The following is a 16,676-nucleotide window of genomic DNA, read 5'->3' as shown; positions in this document are numbered from 1 at the left end:
CTGCTCCAAAACCGCCAAAAAAGCCAGACTACGGATTGCAACTTGGGGTCTAAGATAGTACTTTTTGGAGAAATGCCAAGACATCAGTCAGGAAGTTGAAGCTTGGTCGCAAATGGGTCTTCAAAATGGACAATGACCCCAAGCATACTTCCAAAGTTGTGGCAAAATGGCTTAAGGACACCAAAGTCAAGGTATTGGAGTGGCCATCACAAAGCCCTGACCTAAATCCTTTAGAAAATTTGTGGGCAGAACTGAAAAAGTGTGTGCGAGCAAGAAGGCCTGCAAACCTGGCTCAGTTACACCAGCTCTGTACGGAGGAATGGGCCAACATTCACCCAACTTATTGTGGGAAGCTTGTGGAAGGCTATCCGAAACGTTTGACCCAAGTTAAACAATCTAAAGGTAATGCTACCAAATACAACTTGAGTGTATGTAAACATCTGACCCACTGGGAATGTTAGTTAAATAAATAAAAGCTGAAATAAATTGTTTATTCTCTCTACTATTATTCTGACATTTCACATTCTTAAAATAAAGTAGTGATCCTAATTGCCCTAAAACAGGGAATTGTTACTAGGATTACATGTCAGGAATTGTGAATAACGGAGTTTAAATATTTGGCTAAGGTGTATGTAAACTTCTGACTCCAACTGTAGCCTATTGCTGAAATGCGCTGAATTAATTGAGGAACGCGATAATGCTCAGGATTTATGAACGGCCTGAGAAGCAATTCACAACGTCAAAGATCATTCTATCAAGGCGTCACTACAGATCCGGGTTCGATCCTGGGGCTGAGTCGCAGCCGGCCGTGAACGGGAGACCCATGAGACGGCGCACAATTGGCCCAGCGTCATCTGGGATAGGGGAGGGTTTGGTCAGCTGGGAAGTCATTGTCCCATTGCCCTCTAGCGACTCCTTGTAGCAGCCGGGCACATGCACGCTTCAGGTCACCAGCTGTACAGTGTTTTCTCCTACATATTGGTGCGGCTGGCTTCCGGGTTTAGCAAGCAATGTGTCAAGAAGCAGTGCGGATTGGCGGGTCGTGTTTTGCAGGACGCATGGCTCTCGACCTTCGCCTCTCCCGAGTCAGTACGGGAGTTGCAGCGATGGGACAAGACTGTAACTACTAATTGGATGTCACGAGAAAAAAAATATATAATGAAAAAATAATTCTAAGTTCTAAAATTCATTCTAACATGACTAAATATCAGTTTAATTTGCTCTGAAATCTTTACATAGTTGTGCAGCCAAGACAATAAGGTGGCGCAGCGCCACTCTTATTTGTGGAGAACCTTGGGGACCATATCTTTTAAAACGCTTTAAATGGGCACTTTCCGGTTGTTGTGGACATTTCCCGGGACTCTGAACAATTATGAATTATTCCTAGTATTGAGACTTGGTAGATTCTCTGGAAAATAATTAATCCCTAGTGGGTGTATGCAGTGTGTGTCTATATGTGTGTGTTGGAGAGTCAGTGTAAGTATGTGTGAATGTGTGGGTAGAGTCCAGGTTGTGTGCATAAAGTCAGTGCAAGAGAGTTATTGTAACGGTTCTCGTCTGGTGAAGGAGAGTCGGACCAAAATGCAGCGTGGTATTCTTGATACATGTTTAATGACGAATGAAAAAATGAATAATACAAAAACAACAAATGGAACATGAAAACCTATACAGCCTATCTGGTGACAACAAACCCAGAGACAGGAACAATCACCCACGAAATACTCAAAGAATATGGCTGCCTAAATATGGTTCCCAATCAGAGACAACGATAATCACCTGACTCTGATTGAGAACCGCCTCAGGCAGCCATAGACTATGCTAGACACCCCCAAGACAAAAGACAAAACACACCACAATAAACCCATGTCACACCCTGGCCTGACCAAATAAATGAAGACAAACACAATATAATACGACCATGGCGTGACATAACCCCCCCCCCCCTAAGGTGCGGACTCCCGGACGCACATCAAAACAATAGGGAGGGTCCGGGTGGGCGTCTGTCCATGGTGGCAGCTCCAGCTGCGCTGAACAGGCGGGAGACTCTGGTAGCGCTGTAGAGGAGAAAGGCTCCGGCAGCGCTGAACAGGCGGGAGACTCCGGCAGCACAGGAGAGGAGAAAGGCTCCGGCAGCGCTGGAGAGGCGAGGCGCACTGTAGGCCTGATGCGTGGTGCTGGCACTGGTGGTACTGGGCCGAGGACACGCACAGGAAGCCTGGTGCGGGGAGCTGCCACTGGAGAGCTGGTGTGTGGAGGTGGTACTGGGTAGACCGGACCATGTAGGCGCACTGGAGCTCTTGAGCACCGAGCCTGCCCAACCTTACCTGGTTGAATACTCCCGGTCGCTCTGCCAGTGCAGCAAGGTGGAATAGCCCGCACTGGGCTATGCAGGCGAACCGGGGACACCGTGCGCAAGGCTGGTGCCATGTAAGCCGGCCCAAGGAGACGCACTGGGGACCAGATGCGTAGAGCCGGCTTCATGGCATTTGGCTCAACGCTCAATCTAGCCCGGCCGATACGAGGAGCTGGAATAGAACGCACCGGGCTATGCACCCGCACTGGAGACACCGTGCGCACCATAGCGTAACACGGTTTCTGCCCGGTCTCTCTAGCCCCCCGGTAACCACAGGAAGTTGGCGGAGGTCTCCGACCTAGCGTCGCCATACTCCCTGTGAGCCTCCCCCCCAAGAAATTTTTGGGGCTGACTCCCGGGCTTCCTTGCCAACCGTGTTCCCTCATAACGCCGGCTCCTCTCTCCGGCTGCCTCTGCTCTCCTAAGTGCCTCCACCTGTTCCCATGGGAGGCGATCTCTTCCAGCCAGTATTTCCTCCCATGTGTAGCAACCCTTGCCATCCAAAACATCCTCCCATGTCCATTCCTCATTTTGTTGCTCCTGCTGCCGCTGTTGCCTGTTACCACGCCGCTTGGTCCTGTTGTGGTGGGTGATTCTGTAACGGTTCTCGTCTGGTGAAGGAGAGTTGGACCAAAATGCAGCGTGGTATTCTTGATACATGTTTAATGACGAATGAAAAAACGAATAATGCAAAAACAACAAACGGAACGTGAAAACCTATACAGCCTATCTGGTGACAACAAACACAGAGACAGGAACAATCACCCACAAAATACTCAAAGAATATGGCTGCCTAAATATGGTTCCCAATCAGAGACAACGATAATCACCTGACTCTGATTGAGACGCGCCTCAGGCAGCCATAGACTATGCTAGACACCCCCAAGACAAAACACACCACAATAAACCCATGTCACACCCTGGCCTGACCAAATAAATGAAGACAAACACAATATAATACGACCAGGGCGTGACAGTTATTGCAAAAAAAGGTCAATGCTGGTAGTCTGGGTTGCCATTTGATTAGCTATCTAGCAGTCTTGTTTAGAAGTCTTGCGGCTTGGGGGTAGAAGCTGTTCAGGGTCCTGTTGGTTCCAGACTTGGTGCATTGGTACCGCTTACCATGCAGTAGCAGAATGAACATTCAATGGCTTCGGTGGCTGGAGTCTTTGACATGTTTTGGGCCTTCCTCTGACACTGCCTGGTATAGAGGTACTGGATGGCAGGGAGCTTGGCCCCAGTGATGTACTGGGCCATACGCACTACCCCCTGTAGCGCTTTGCTGTTGGATGCCAAGCAGTTGCCATACCAAGCGATGATGAAGCCAGTCAAGATGCTCTCAGTGGTGCAGTTGTATTACGTTTTGAGTATCTGAGGGCCCATGCCAAAACCTTTCAGCCTCCTCAGGGGGAATTGGCATTGTCGTGCCCTCTTCATGACTGTGCTGGTGTATTTGGACCATGATAGATCCTTAGCGATATGGACACCGAGGAACTTGAACCTCAGGACCGGCTCCACTACAGCCCTGCCGATGTGAATGGGGCATGCTTTGACTTCCGTTTCCTGTAGTCCACGATCAGTTCCTTTGTCTTGCTGGCATTGAAGGAGAGGTTGTTGTCCTAGCACTACACTGCACTACACTGCCAGGTCTCTGACCTCCTCCCTACAGGGTATCTCAATGTCGTTGGAGTTGTACGTGGCCACACAGTCGTGGGTGAACAGGGAGTACAGGAGGGGACTAAGCACGCACCCCTGACGTGCCCTGGTCTTGAGGGTCAACGTGGCAGATGTGTTGTTGCCTACCCTCACCACCTGGGTGCGTTCGTCAGGAAGTCCAAGATCCAGTTGCAGAGGGAGGTGTTCAGTCCCAGGGTACTTAGCTTAGTGATCAGCTTCGAGGGTACTATGGTATTGAACGTTGAGCTGTAGTCAATGAGCTGTAGTCAATGAACAGCATTCTCAAGTAGGTGTTCTTCCTGCTCTTCCTCCCGGGGAAGGACTGCCCGTTCCATGATCTCGCCATCACGGTTGACAACTCCATTGTTTCCTCCTCCCAGAGCGCTAAGAACCTTGGCGTGATCCTGGACAACACCCTGTCGTTCTCAACTAACATCAAGGCGGTGGCCCGTTCCTGTAGGTTCATGCTCTACAACATCCGCAGAGTACGCCCCTGCCTCACACAGGAAGCGGCGCAGGTCCTAATCCAGGCACTTGTCATCTCCCGTCTGGATTACTGCAACTCGCTGTTGGCTGGGCTCCCTGCCTGTGCCATCAAACCCCTACAACTCATCCAGAACGCCGCAGCCCGTCTGGTGTTCAACCTTCCCAAGTTCTCTCACGTCACCCCGCTCCTCCGCTCTCTCCACTGGCTTCCAGTTGAAGCTCGCATCCGCTACAAGACCATGGTGCTTGCCTACGGAGCTGTGAGGGGAACGGCACCGCTGTACCTCCAGGCTCTGATCAGGCCCTACACCCAAACAAGGGCACTGCGTTCATCCACCTCTGGCCTGCTCGCCTCCCTACCACTGAGGAAGTACAGTTCCCGCTCAGCCCAGTCAAAACTGTTCGCTGCTCTGGCCCCCAATGGTGGAACAAACTCCCTCACGACGCCAGGACAGCGGAGTCAATCACCACCTTCCGGAGACACCTGAAACCCCACCTCTTCAAGGAATACCTAGGATAGGATAAGTAATCCTTCTCACCCCCTCCCCCTTAATGATTTAGATGCACTATTGTAAAGTGGCTGTTCCACTGGATGTCAGAAGGTGAATTCACCAATTTGTAAGTCGCTCTGGATAAGAGCGTCTGCTAAATGACTTAAATGTAAAATGTAATGTAATGTCCAAGTGGGAAAGGGCAGTGTGGAGGTCAGTTCAGTGAAGACACTTGCCAGCTGGTCAGTGCATGCACTGAGTACGCATCCTGGTAATCCGTCTGGCCCTGTGGCCTTGTGAATATTAACCTGTTTAAAGGTCTTACAGTGACTCCATTTTTTTATTAGATATGAAGATAAAATGGGTCGGTCCCCATTTCAACCCAAGACCTTGGTGTTCCTCCTAATATTGAAAATAGTTGTATATCATATATCAAATCAAATCAAATGTATTTGTCACATACACCAACTGCGTTGGTTGTCACACTTTTTCACCTGACACGATCACTTTGCCTAGCACAGGAGGTTGTTGGCACCTTAATTGGGGAGAACAGGCTCGTGGTAATGGCTGGAGTAGAATGAGTGGAATGGAATCAAATATATCAAACACATGGTTTCCATCTGATGCCATTCCATTCGCGCCGTTCAGCCATTATTATGAGCCGTCCTCCTCTACTCTAATATGTTGGCATGCATATTTTTTGTGGTATGTATGATGTCTGACTTCCTCATTGGTTTGTCTCAGGGGAGAGGTGCACTGTATATGATACATACTATATGATACAGACCTATATATATCCCAGAGTGTAGTGTATGGCAACATTGTCCAAATGACATAGGCCTGATATGAGTATGGAAAGTTACCAAGCTGTTTAACTTTTTATGTGTTATCACGTCTGGTTGAAATGTGTTTTTAAATGGTCAAATAAATGAAATCAAAATATATGCTGTACCTGGATCAGTTTTCCCAGAGTGGTGTCTCTACAGTGGATATTGTACTTCCAGTTCTTACTGCTCTTCTTCCCCCCAATCTCCCCAAACCCACTTGGGGTGAACCATCAACCCTGGACCACAATTCTCCTCTCCTCTGGGACAAACCAATGAGGAAGTCAGACATCAACCAGCAAATCTGAACCACAATGCACCTCTCCACTGAGACAAACCAATGAGGAAGTCAGACAAACATACCACCACAAATTAAAACCATGCAAAGTCAAATAGACTGTAGTGCACATGTGCCTAACTGTGATTGAAACCTCGGTTTCCTGCACATCACAATACTGTGTTAACCCACTGAAGTCTATACATTAGATCTGGGCCCGTATCCACAAAGGTTCTCATAGTAGAACATTTATCTGGTTTATGGGTGGTTCATAATTGCCACATGCAATTACTTTGGAGTTGTTAAAATAATGTTTTAATATTTCTGTATGATCAATCCATAAATAATCTAGACTTACTGTACATGTAACAGTATCTTTGAGCATTTGGCAATGATTTCAAGAGGCCTATTTCACAACTATATGCCTAAGTTTTTCTTTTGATTCTTTATTTCCCTACATCATGTTATTTCAAGTCATCCCCAAAAAATAATAATTGGGCATGCCTATAAATTGGGCATTTGACAGCATCTTGGGCTTACTGTTGACTTTGTGTTCAATGAAAATTCTATACCTTTCAAACGTTGTATGTAAGAGTGTATGCAACATTATCTGCAAGTGACTTGATGCTTCCTTTGGCAGAGAGATTCAGAGTTGTTAAATGGGAGTGACAAGTGTGTTGATATAAAGGTAATCTTGTAAAAAATTATGCTTTATACAACCATCAGAATTGGTAAAAAAAAAAATGCTTGCCAACATATTAGAGTAGGCAACAGTGGAGGCTGCTGAGGGGAGGACGGCTCACAATAATGGCTGAACGGCGCAAATGGAATGGCACCAGATGGAAACCATGTGTTTGATGTATTTGATTCCATTCCACTACAGCCATTACCACGAGCCAGTTCTCCCCAATTAAGGTACCACCAACCTCCTGTTGTTGGCAAAGTGAAAATGATATGATAACTTTTTACCATTGAAACATTTGATATAGGCAACAGTCACATTCACCATGGTTGCGTGTTACATATAGAGTTCACAGCTGGTAATGCCTCATCGCGATTGGTTATTCCCCATAATTTGCCACAATGCTGTAGTCAATGAATAGCATTGTCACATATGTGTTCCTTTTGTTCAGGTGGGAAAGGGTAGTGTGGAGTGCAATAGAAATCAAATCAAATCAAATTTTATTTGTCACATACACATGGTTAGCAGATGTTATTGCGAGTGTAGCGAAATGCTTGTGCTTCTAGTTCCGACAATGCAGTAATAACCAACAAGTAATCTAACTAACAATTCCAAACCAATTTCTTATACACAGTGTAAGGGGATAAAGAATGTGTACATAAAGATATGAATGAGTGATGGTGCAGAGCAGCATAGGCAAGATACAGTAGATGGTATCAAGTACAGTATATACATATGAGATGAGTATGTAAACAAAGTGGCATAGTTAAAGTGGCTAGTGATACATGTATTACATAAGGATGCAGTCGATGATATAGAGTACAGTACATACATATACATATGAGATGAATAATGTAGGGTATGTAAACATTATATTAGGTAGCATTGTTTAAAGTGGCTAGTGATATATTTTACATCATTTCCCATCAATTCCCATTATTAAAGTGGCTGGAGTTGGGTCAGTGTGTTGGCAGCAGCCACTCAATGTTAGTGGTTGATGTTTAACAGTCTGATGGCCTTGAGATAGAAGCTGTTTTTCAGTCTCTCGGACCCAGCTTTGATGCACCTGTACTGACCTCGCCTTCTGGATGATAGCGGGGTGAACAGGCAGTGGCTCGGGTGGGTGTTGTCCTTGATGATCTTTATGGCCTTCCTGTAACATCGGGTGGTGTAGGTGTCCTGGAGGGCAGGTAGTTTGCCCCCGGTGATGCGTTGTGCAGACCTCACTACCCTCTGGAGAGCCTTACAGTTGTGGGCGGAGCAGTTGTCGTACCAGGCGGTGATACAGCCCGCCAGGATGCTCTCGATTGTACATCTGTAGAAGTTTGTGAGTGCTTTTGGTGACAAGCCGAATTTCTTCCGCCTCCTGAGGTTGAAGAGGCGCTGCTGCGCCTTCTTCACGATGCTGTCTGTGTGAGTGGACCAATTCAGTTTGTCTGTGATGTGTATGCCGAGGAACTTAAAACTTACTACCCTCTCCACTACTGTTCCATCGATGTGGATAGGGGGGTGTTCCCTCTGCTGTTTCCTGAAGTCCACAATCATCTCCTTAGTTTTGTTGACGTTGAGTGTGAGGTTATTGTCCTGACACCACACTCCGAGGGCCCTCACCTCCTCCCTGTAGGCCGTCTTGTCGTTGTTGGTAGTCAAGCCTACCACTGTTGTGTCGTCCGCAAACTTGATGATTGAGTTGGAGGCGTGCGTGGTCGCGCAGTCGTGGGTGAACAGGGAGAACAGGAGAGGGCTCAGAACGCACCCTTGTGGGGCCCTAGTGTTGAGGATCAGCGGGGTGGAGATATTGTGTTGCCTACCCTAACCACCTGGGGGCGGCCCGTCAGGAAGTCCAGTACCCAGTTGCACAGGGCGGGGTCGAGACCCAGGGTCTCGAGCTTGATGACGAACTTGGAGGGTACTATGGTGTTAAATGCCGAGCTGTAGTCGATGAACAGCATTCTCACACAGGTATTCCTCTTGTCCAGATGGGTTAGGGCAGTGTGCAGTGTGGTTGAGATTGCGTCGTCTGTGGACCTATTTGGACGGTAAGCAAATTGGAGTGGGTCTAGGGTGTCAGGTAGGGTGGAGGTGATGTGGTCCTTGACTAGTCTCTCAAAGCACTTCATGATGACGGAAGTGAGTGCTACGGGGCGGTAGTCGTTTAGCTCAGTTACCTTAGCTTTCTTGGGAACAGGAACAATGGTGGCCCTCTTGAAGCATGTGGGAACAGCAGACTGGTATAGGGATTGATTGAATATGTCCGTAAACACACCAGCCAGCTGGTCTGCGCATGCTCTGAGGGCGCGGCTGGGGATGCCGTCTGGGCCTGCAGCCTTGCGAGGGTTAACACGTTTAAAGGTTTTACTCACCTCGGCTGCAGTGAAGGAGAGACCGCATGTTTTCGTTGCAGGCCATGTCAGTGGCACTGTATTGTCCTCAAAGCGGGCAAAAAAGTTATTTAGTCTGCCTGGGAGCAAGACATCCTGGTCCGTGACTGGGCTGGATTTCTTCTTGTAGTCCGTGATTGACTGTAGAACCTGCCACATACCTCTTGTCATGTCTTGTTATGTCTGTTCCTGTCCTTTCTCTTCACTCTGTCTCTCTCTGCTGGTCTTTTTAGGTTACCTTCTCTGTCTCTCATTCTTCAGCTGTTCTACATCTCCCCTAACTAGCTCATTCACTCTTTCCCACCTGTTCTCTCTTCCCCCTCTGATTAGGTCTCTATTTCTCTCTCTGTTCCTGCTACTTTCAGTGTCTGATTCTTGTTTGTGTTTTTGATGCCAGAAGCAAGCTGTCGTCTCGTTTGCTTCCACCTTGTCCTATCCTGTCGGAGTCTGCCTGGCAGGTGCATCCTGCATTATACTACGTTCTTTTTGTTCCATTGACTACGTTGGAAGAGGATTTATGCCATTCCTGTTTTTTCATTAAAGAACTCTGTTTTCTGTTAAAACCACTTTTGGGTCTTCACTCAAGTACATAACAGAAGAATCAGACCAAGAATGGACCCAGCGGCTCCGGACCCTTTTCACTCCGCCGTCGAGATCCAGGGAGCGATGCTAGGCAGACACGAGGAGGAATTGTCTGCTGCTCGACATGCCGTTGAGACCCTGGCCGTCCAAGTCTCCGACCTCACAAGACAGGTTCACCAACTCCACCTCGATCCACCGCCCACTTCCAGAGTTTCCGAGTCTCCGGAGCCCAGGATCAACAACCCGCCGTGTTACTCTGGGGAGCCCACTGAGTGCCGCTCATTCCTCACTCAGTGTGATGTGGTGTTCTCTCTCCAGCCCAACACTTACTCCAGGAGCGCAGCCCGCATCGCCTACGTCATTTCTCTCCTTACCGGACGGGCGCGTGAGTGGGGCACGGCAATCTGGGAGGCGAGGGCTGAGTGTATTAACCAGTATCAGGACTTTAAGGAGGAGATGATACGGGTTTTTGACCGTTCTGTTTTTGGGGAGGAGGCTTCCAGGGCCCTGTCTTCCCTATGTCAGGGGAATCGATCCATAACGGATTATTCTATTGAGTTTCGCACTCTCGCTGCCTCTAGTGACTGGAACGAGCCGGCTTTGCTCGCTCGTTTTCTGGAGGGTCTCCTTGTCGAGGTTAAGGATGAGATCCTCTCCCGGGAGGTTCCTTCCAGTCTGGACTCCTTAATAGCTCTCGCTATTCGCATAGAGCGACGGTTTGATCTTCGTCGCCGAGCTCGTGGAAAGGAGCTCGCGTTCTCCGTTGCTCCCCTCTCCACATCACTGCCACCTGCCGCATCACTGCCACCCTCCTCCGCCGGCTCGGATGCTGAGCCTATGCAGCTGGGGGTATCCGCATCTCGGCCAAGGAGAAGGAACGGAGAATCACCAATCGCCTCTGTCTCTACTGCGGCTCCGCTGGTCATTTTGTCACCTCATGTCCAGTAAAAGCCAGAGCTCATCAGTAAGAGGAGGGCTACTGGTGAGCGCAACTACTCAGGCCTCTCCTTCTGGATCACGCACTACCTTTCCGGTCCATCTCCGCTGGCCCGGTTCATCTGCTTCCTGCAGTGCTTTGATAGACTCTGGGGCGGAGGGCTGTTTTATGGACGAGACCTGGGCTCGGGAACATGACATTCCTCTCAGACAGTTAGGGAGCCCACGGCCTTGTTCGCTTTAGATGGTAGTTCTCTCCCCAAGATTCAGCGTGAGACGCTGCCTTTAACCCTCACTGTCTCTGGTAATCATAGCGAAACCATTTCTTTTTTAATTTTTCGTTCACCTTTTACACCTGTTGTTTTGGGTCATCCCTGGCTAGTGCGCCATAACCCTTCTATTAATTGGTCTAGTAATACTATCCTATCCTGGAATGTTTCTTGTCATGTGACCTGTTTAATGTCTGCTATCCCTCCTGTTTCCTCTGTCTCTTCTTCACAGGAGGAGCCTGGCGATTTGACAGGGGTGCCGGAGGAGTATCACGATCTGCGCACGGTGTTCAGTCGTTCCAAGGCCACTTCTCTCCCTCCACACCGGTCGTATGATTGTAGTATTGATCTCCTTCCGGGAACTACTCCCCCGGGGTAGATTATACTCTCTGTCGGCTCCCGAACGTAAGGCTCTCGAGGATTATTTGTCGGTTTCGCTCGACGCCGGTACCATAGTCTCCTCCTCCTCTCCCGCCGGAGCGGGGTTTTTTTGTTCAGAAGAAGGACGGGTCCCTGCGCCCATGCGTGGATTATCGAGGGCTGAATGACATAACAGTTAAGAATCGTTATCCGCTTCCTCTTATGTCTTCAGCCTTCGAGATCCTGCAGGGAGCCAGGTTTTTCACCAAATTGGACCTTCGTAACGCCTACCATCTCGTGCGCATCAGGGAGGGGGACGAGTGGAAGACGGCGTTTAACACTCCGTTAGGGCACTTTGAATACCGGGTTCTTCCTTTCGGCCTCGTTAACGCTCCAGCTGTCTTTCAGGCACTAGTTAACGACGTCCTGAGAGACATGCTGAACATTTTTGTTTTCGTTTACATGGACGATATCCTGATTTTTTCACCGTCTCTCTCGATTCATGTTCAGCACGTGCGACGCGTCCTCCAGCGCCTTTTGGAGAACTGTCTTTATGTGAAGGCTGAGAAGTGCACTTTTCATGCCGCCTCTGTCCCTTTTCTCGGTTCCGTTATTTCCGCTGAGGGCATTAAGATGGATCCCGCTAAGGTCCAGGCTGTCATTGATTGGCCCGTTCCTAAGTCACGCGTCGAGCTGCAGCGCTTTCTGGGCTTCGCTAATTTCTATCGTCGTTTCATCCGTAATTTCGGTCAGGTGGCAGCTCCCCTCACAGCCCTTACTTCTGTTAAGACGTGCTTTAAGTGGTCCGTTTCCGCCCAGGGAGCTTTTGATCTTCTTAAGAATCGTTTTACATCCGCACCTATTCTTGTTACACCTGACATCTCTAGTCAGTTTGTTGTTGAGGTTGACGCGTCAGAGGTGGGCGTGGGAGCCATTCTTTCTCAGCGCTCTCTCTCTGACGGCAAGGTCCATCCTTGCGCGTTTTTCTCTCATCGCTTATCGCCGTCAGAACGTAACTATGATGTTGGTAATCGCGAACTGCTCGCCATCCACTTAGCCCTAGGCGAATGGCGACAGTGGTTGGAGGGGCGACCGTTCCTTTTGTCGTTTGGACTGACCATAGGAACCTTGAGTACATCCGTTCAGCCAAACGACTTAATGCGCGTCAGGCTCGTTGGGCTCTGTTTTTCGCTCGTTTCGAGTTTGTTATTTCTTATCGTCCGGGCTCAAAAACACCAAGCCTGATGCTTTATCTCGTCTCTTCAGTTCTTCTGAGGTCTCCACCGACCCCGAGGGGATTCTCCTGACGGGCGTGTTGTCGGGTTGACTGTCTGGGGAATTGAGAGGCAGGTAAAGCAAGCACTCGCTCACACTCCGTCGCCGCGAGCTTGTCCTAGGAACCTTCTGTTCGTTCCCGTTCCTACTCGTCCGGCCGTTCTTCAGTGGGCCCACTCTGCCAAGTTAGCCGGCCACCCCGGCGTTCGGGGTACGCTCGCTTCCATTCGCCAGCGTTTCTGGTGGCCCACTCGGGAACGTGACGCGCGTCGATTTGTCGCCGCTTGTTCGGTCTGCGCGCAGACTAAATCTGGGAACTCTCCTCCTGCCGGCCGTCTCAGACCGCTTCCCATTCCCTCTCGACCGTGGTCTCACATCGCTTTAGATTTTATCACCGGACTGCCTTCATCAGCGGGAAGACAGTTATTCTTACGGTTGTCGATAGATTCTCTAAGGCGGCTCATTTCATTCCTCTCGCTAAGCTCCCTTCTGCTAAGGAGACGGCTCAGATCATTATCGAGAATGTTTTCCGAATTCATGGCCTTCCGTCTGACGTCGTTTCCGACAGAGGCCCGCAGTTCACGTCTCAATTTTGGAGGGAGTTTTGCCGTTTGATTGGGGCTTCCGTCAGTCTCTCGTCCGGCTTTCATCCCCAGTCTAACGGTCAAGCCGAACGGGCCAATCAGACTGTTGGTCGCATTTTACGCAGTCTTTCTTTTCGTAACCCTGCGTCTTGGTCAGAACAGCTCCCCTGGGCAGAGTACGCCCACAACTCGCTTCCCTCGTCTGCTACCGGTCTATCTCCTTTTCAGAGTAGCCTCGGGTACCAGCCTCCGCTGTTCTCATCTCAGCTCGCCGAGTCCAGCGTCCCCTCCGCTCAGGCTTTTGTCCAGCGTTGCGAGCGCACCTGGAAGGGGGTCAGGTCGGCACTTTGCCGTAATAGGACGCAGACTGTGAGGGCCGCTAATAAGCGTAGGACCAAGAGTCCTAGATATTGTTGCGGTCAGAGAGTATGGCTCTCCACTCAGAACCTTCCCCTTAAGTCAGCTTCTCGCAAGTTGGCCCCGCGGTTCATTGGTCCGTTCCGTATTTCTCAGGTCATTAATCCTGTCGCAGTGCGACTTCTTCTCCAGCTATCTTCGTCGCGTTCACCCGGTCTTCCATGTCTCCTGTGTTAAGCCCGTTCTTCGCGCCCCGCTCGTCCCTCCCCCCATCCTTGTCGAGGCGCACCCATCTACAGGGTTCGTAAGATTTTGGACATGCGCCCTCGGGGCCGTGGTCATCAGTACCTAGTGGATTGGGAGGGGTACGGTCCTGAGGAGAGGAGTTGGGTTCCCTCTCGGGACGTGCTGGACCGTTCGCTGATCGATGATTTCCTCCGTTGCCGCCAGGTTTCCTCCTCGAGTGCGCCAGGAGGCGCTCGGTGAGTGGGGGGGTACTGTCATGTCTTGTTATGTCTGTTCCTGTCCTTTCTCTTCACTCTGTCTCTCTCTGCTGGTCTTTTTAGGTTACCTTCTCTGTCTCTCATTCTTCAGCTGTTCTACATCTCCCCTAACTAGCTCATTCACTCTTTCCCACCTGTTCTCTCTTCCCCCTCTGATTAGGTCTCTATTTCTCTCTCTGTTCCTGCTACTTTCAGTGTCTGATTCTTGTTTGTGTTTTTGATGCCAGAAGCAAGCTGTCGTCTCGTTTGCTTCCACCTTGTCCTATCCTGTCGGAGTCTGCCTGGCAGGTGCATCCTGCATTATACTACGTTCTTTTTGTTCCATTGACTACGTTGGAAGAGGATTTATGCCATTCCTGTTTTTTCATTAAAGAACTCTGTTTTCTGTTAAAACCGCTTTTGGGTCTTCACTCAAGTACATAACACCTCTTGTGTCTGAGCCGTTTAATTGAGATTCTACTTTGTCTCTATACTGACGCTTAGCTTGTTTGATAGCCTTACGGAGGGAATAGCTGCACTGATTGTATTCGGTCATGTTACCAGTCACCTTGCCCTGATTAAAAGCAGTGGTTTGCGCTTTCAGTTTCACGCGAATGCTGCCATCAATCCACGGTTTCTGGTTAGTGAATGTTTTAATTGTTGCTATGGGAATGACATCTTCAATGCACGTTCTAATGAACTCGCACACCGAATCAGCGTATTCGTCAATGTTGTTATCTGACGCAATACGAAACATGTCCCAGTCCACGAGGTGGAAGCAGTCTTGGAGTGTGGAATCAGCTTGGTCGGACCAGCGTTGGACAGACCTCAGCGTGGGAGCTTCTTGTTTTAGTTTCTGTCTGTAGGCAGGGATCAGCAAAATGGAGTCGTGGTCAGCTTTTCCGAAAGGAGGGCGGGGCAGGGCCTTATATGCGTCGCGGAAGTTAGAATAACAATGATCCAAGGTTTTGCCAGCCCTGGTGGTGCAATCGATATGCTGATACAATTTAGGGAGTCTTGTTTTCAGATTAGCCTTGTTAAAATCCACAGCTACAATGAATGCAGCCTCAGGATGTTTGGATTCCAGTTTGCAAAGAATCAAAATTTGTTCAGAGCCATTGATGTGTCTACTTGGGGGGGAATATATACGGCTGTGATTAGACACAGAGTTCCGCACCTTGAAAGCGGCAGCTCTACCCTTTAGCTCGGTGCGAATGTTGCCTGTAATCCATGGCTTCTGGTTGGGTATGTATGTACAGTCACTGTGGGGACGACGTCCTCTATGCACTTATTGATAAAGCCAGTGACTGATGTGGTGTACTCCTCAATGCAATCGGAAGAATCCCGGAACATGTTCGAGTCTTTGACAGCAAAACAGTTTTGTAGTTTAGCATCTGCTTCATCTGACCACTTTTTTATAGACCGAGTCACTGGTGCTTCCTGCTTTCATTTTTGCTTGTAAGCAGGAATCAGGAGAATAGAGTTGTGGTGGGATTTACCAAATGGAGGGAGCGGGAGAGCTTTGTACCCGTCTCTGTGTGTGGAGTACAGGTGATCTAGAATTTATTTCCCTCTGGTTGCACATTTAACACGTTGATGATAGAAATTTGGTAGAACTGATTTAAGTTTCCCTTCATTACAGTCTCCGGCCACTAGGAGCGCCGCCTCTGGGTGACTGGTTTCCTGTTCGCTTATTTCCTTATACAGCTGACTGGCTGTGGTCTTAGTGCCAGCATCTGTCTGTGGTGGTAAATAAACAGCCATGAAAAGTATTGCTGAAAACTCTAGGCAAGTAATGTGGCCTGCAAACTATCACAATATACTCTACTTCAGGCGAGCAAAATCTAGAGACTTCCTTAGATTTCGTGGATCAGCTGTTGTTTACAAATATGCATAGACTGCCCCCCCTCATTTTACCGGAGTGTGCTTTTCTATCTTGCTGGTGTAGTATATATCCCGCAAGCTGAATATCCATGTCGTCATTCAGCCACGATTCCGTGAAACGTAGGATATTACAGTTTTTGATGTCCCGTTGGTAGGATGTTCGTGATCGTACCTCGCCTAATTTATTGTCCAATGATTGCACGTTGGAGAGTAGTATTGATGGCAATGGCAGCTTTCCCAGACGCCTTCTCCGGGTCATGACCAGGCATCCGGCTCTTTGTCCTCTGTACCTGCGTTGCTTACTCTTGCAAATAACGGAGATGTCGTCCCTGTGGGGTGTTTGTAGAATGTCTTGTGCGTCGTCCTGAACCTTGCTGTTGGGAAACCACATTAGTGTCCAACTTTCAGCAGTTGAAAATGCAGTTCCCCTGACTTCACTCCTCGACTAAAGTCTGTTGCTTTTGCCATACCACTCAAATGAGCCCTGTGTCTTTGTGCTATATAAGCTAGTGACAACCCTGCAGCAGGGTGATGACTCTGTCACTTCCTGTCTCTCATGGAAAGTCTCTGTAGCAGGGCGATGACTGTGTCCTGTTGAGAGGAGTTCAGCTCCAGAGCCATGGTCATCCTACCCAGGGACTCAGCCATGCGCACCTCCCTCTGGTACCACCACTCCCGGGCCTCCGCCCTGCCACAACTCACCTGCTTCTCCTGTCTCCTCAGGAAGTCCTAGAGCAGGGATGTGCTCTCCTTCTCTCGCCTCTGCTGCTGGGCTA

Source organism: Oncorhynchus masou, chromosome 15 (assembly GCF_036934945.1).
Source record: "Oncorhynchus masou masou isolate Uvic2021 chromosome 15, UVic_Omas_1.1, whole genome shotgun sequence".
Classification (NCBI taxonomy): Eukaryota; Metazoa; Chordata; class Actinopteri; order Salmoniformes; family Salmonidae; genus Oncorhynchus; species Oncorhynchus masou.
The sequence above is the reverse complement of the archived record's forward strand: the minus strand, read 5'-3'. Positions refer to the sequence as shown.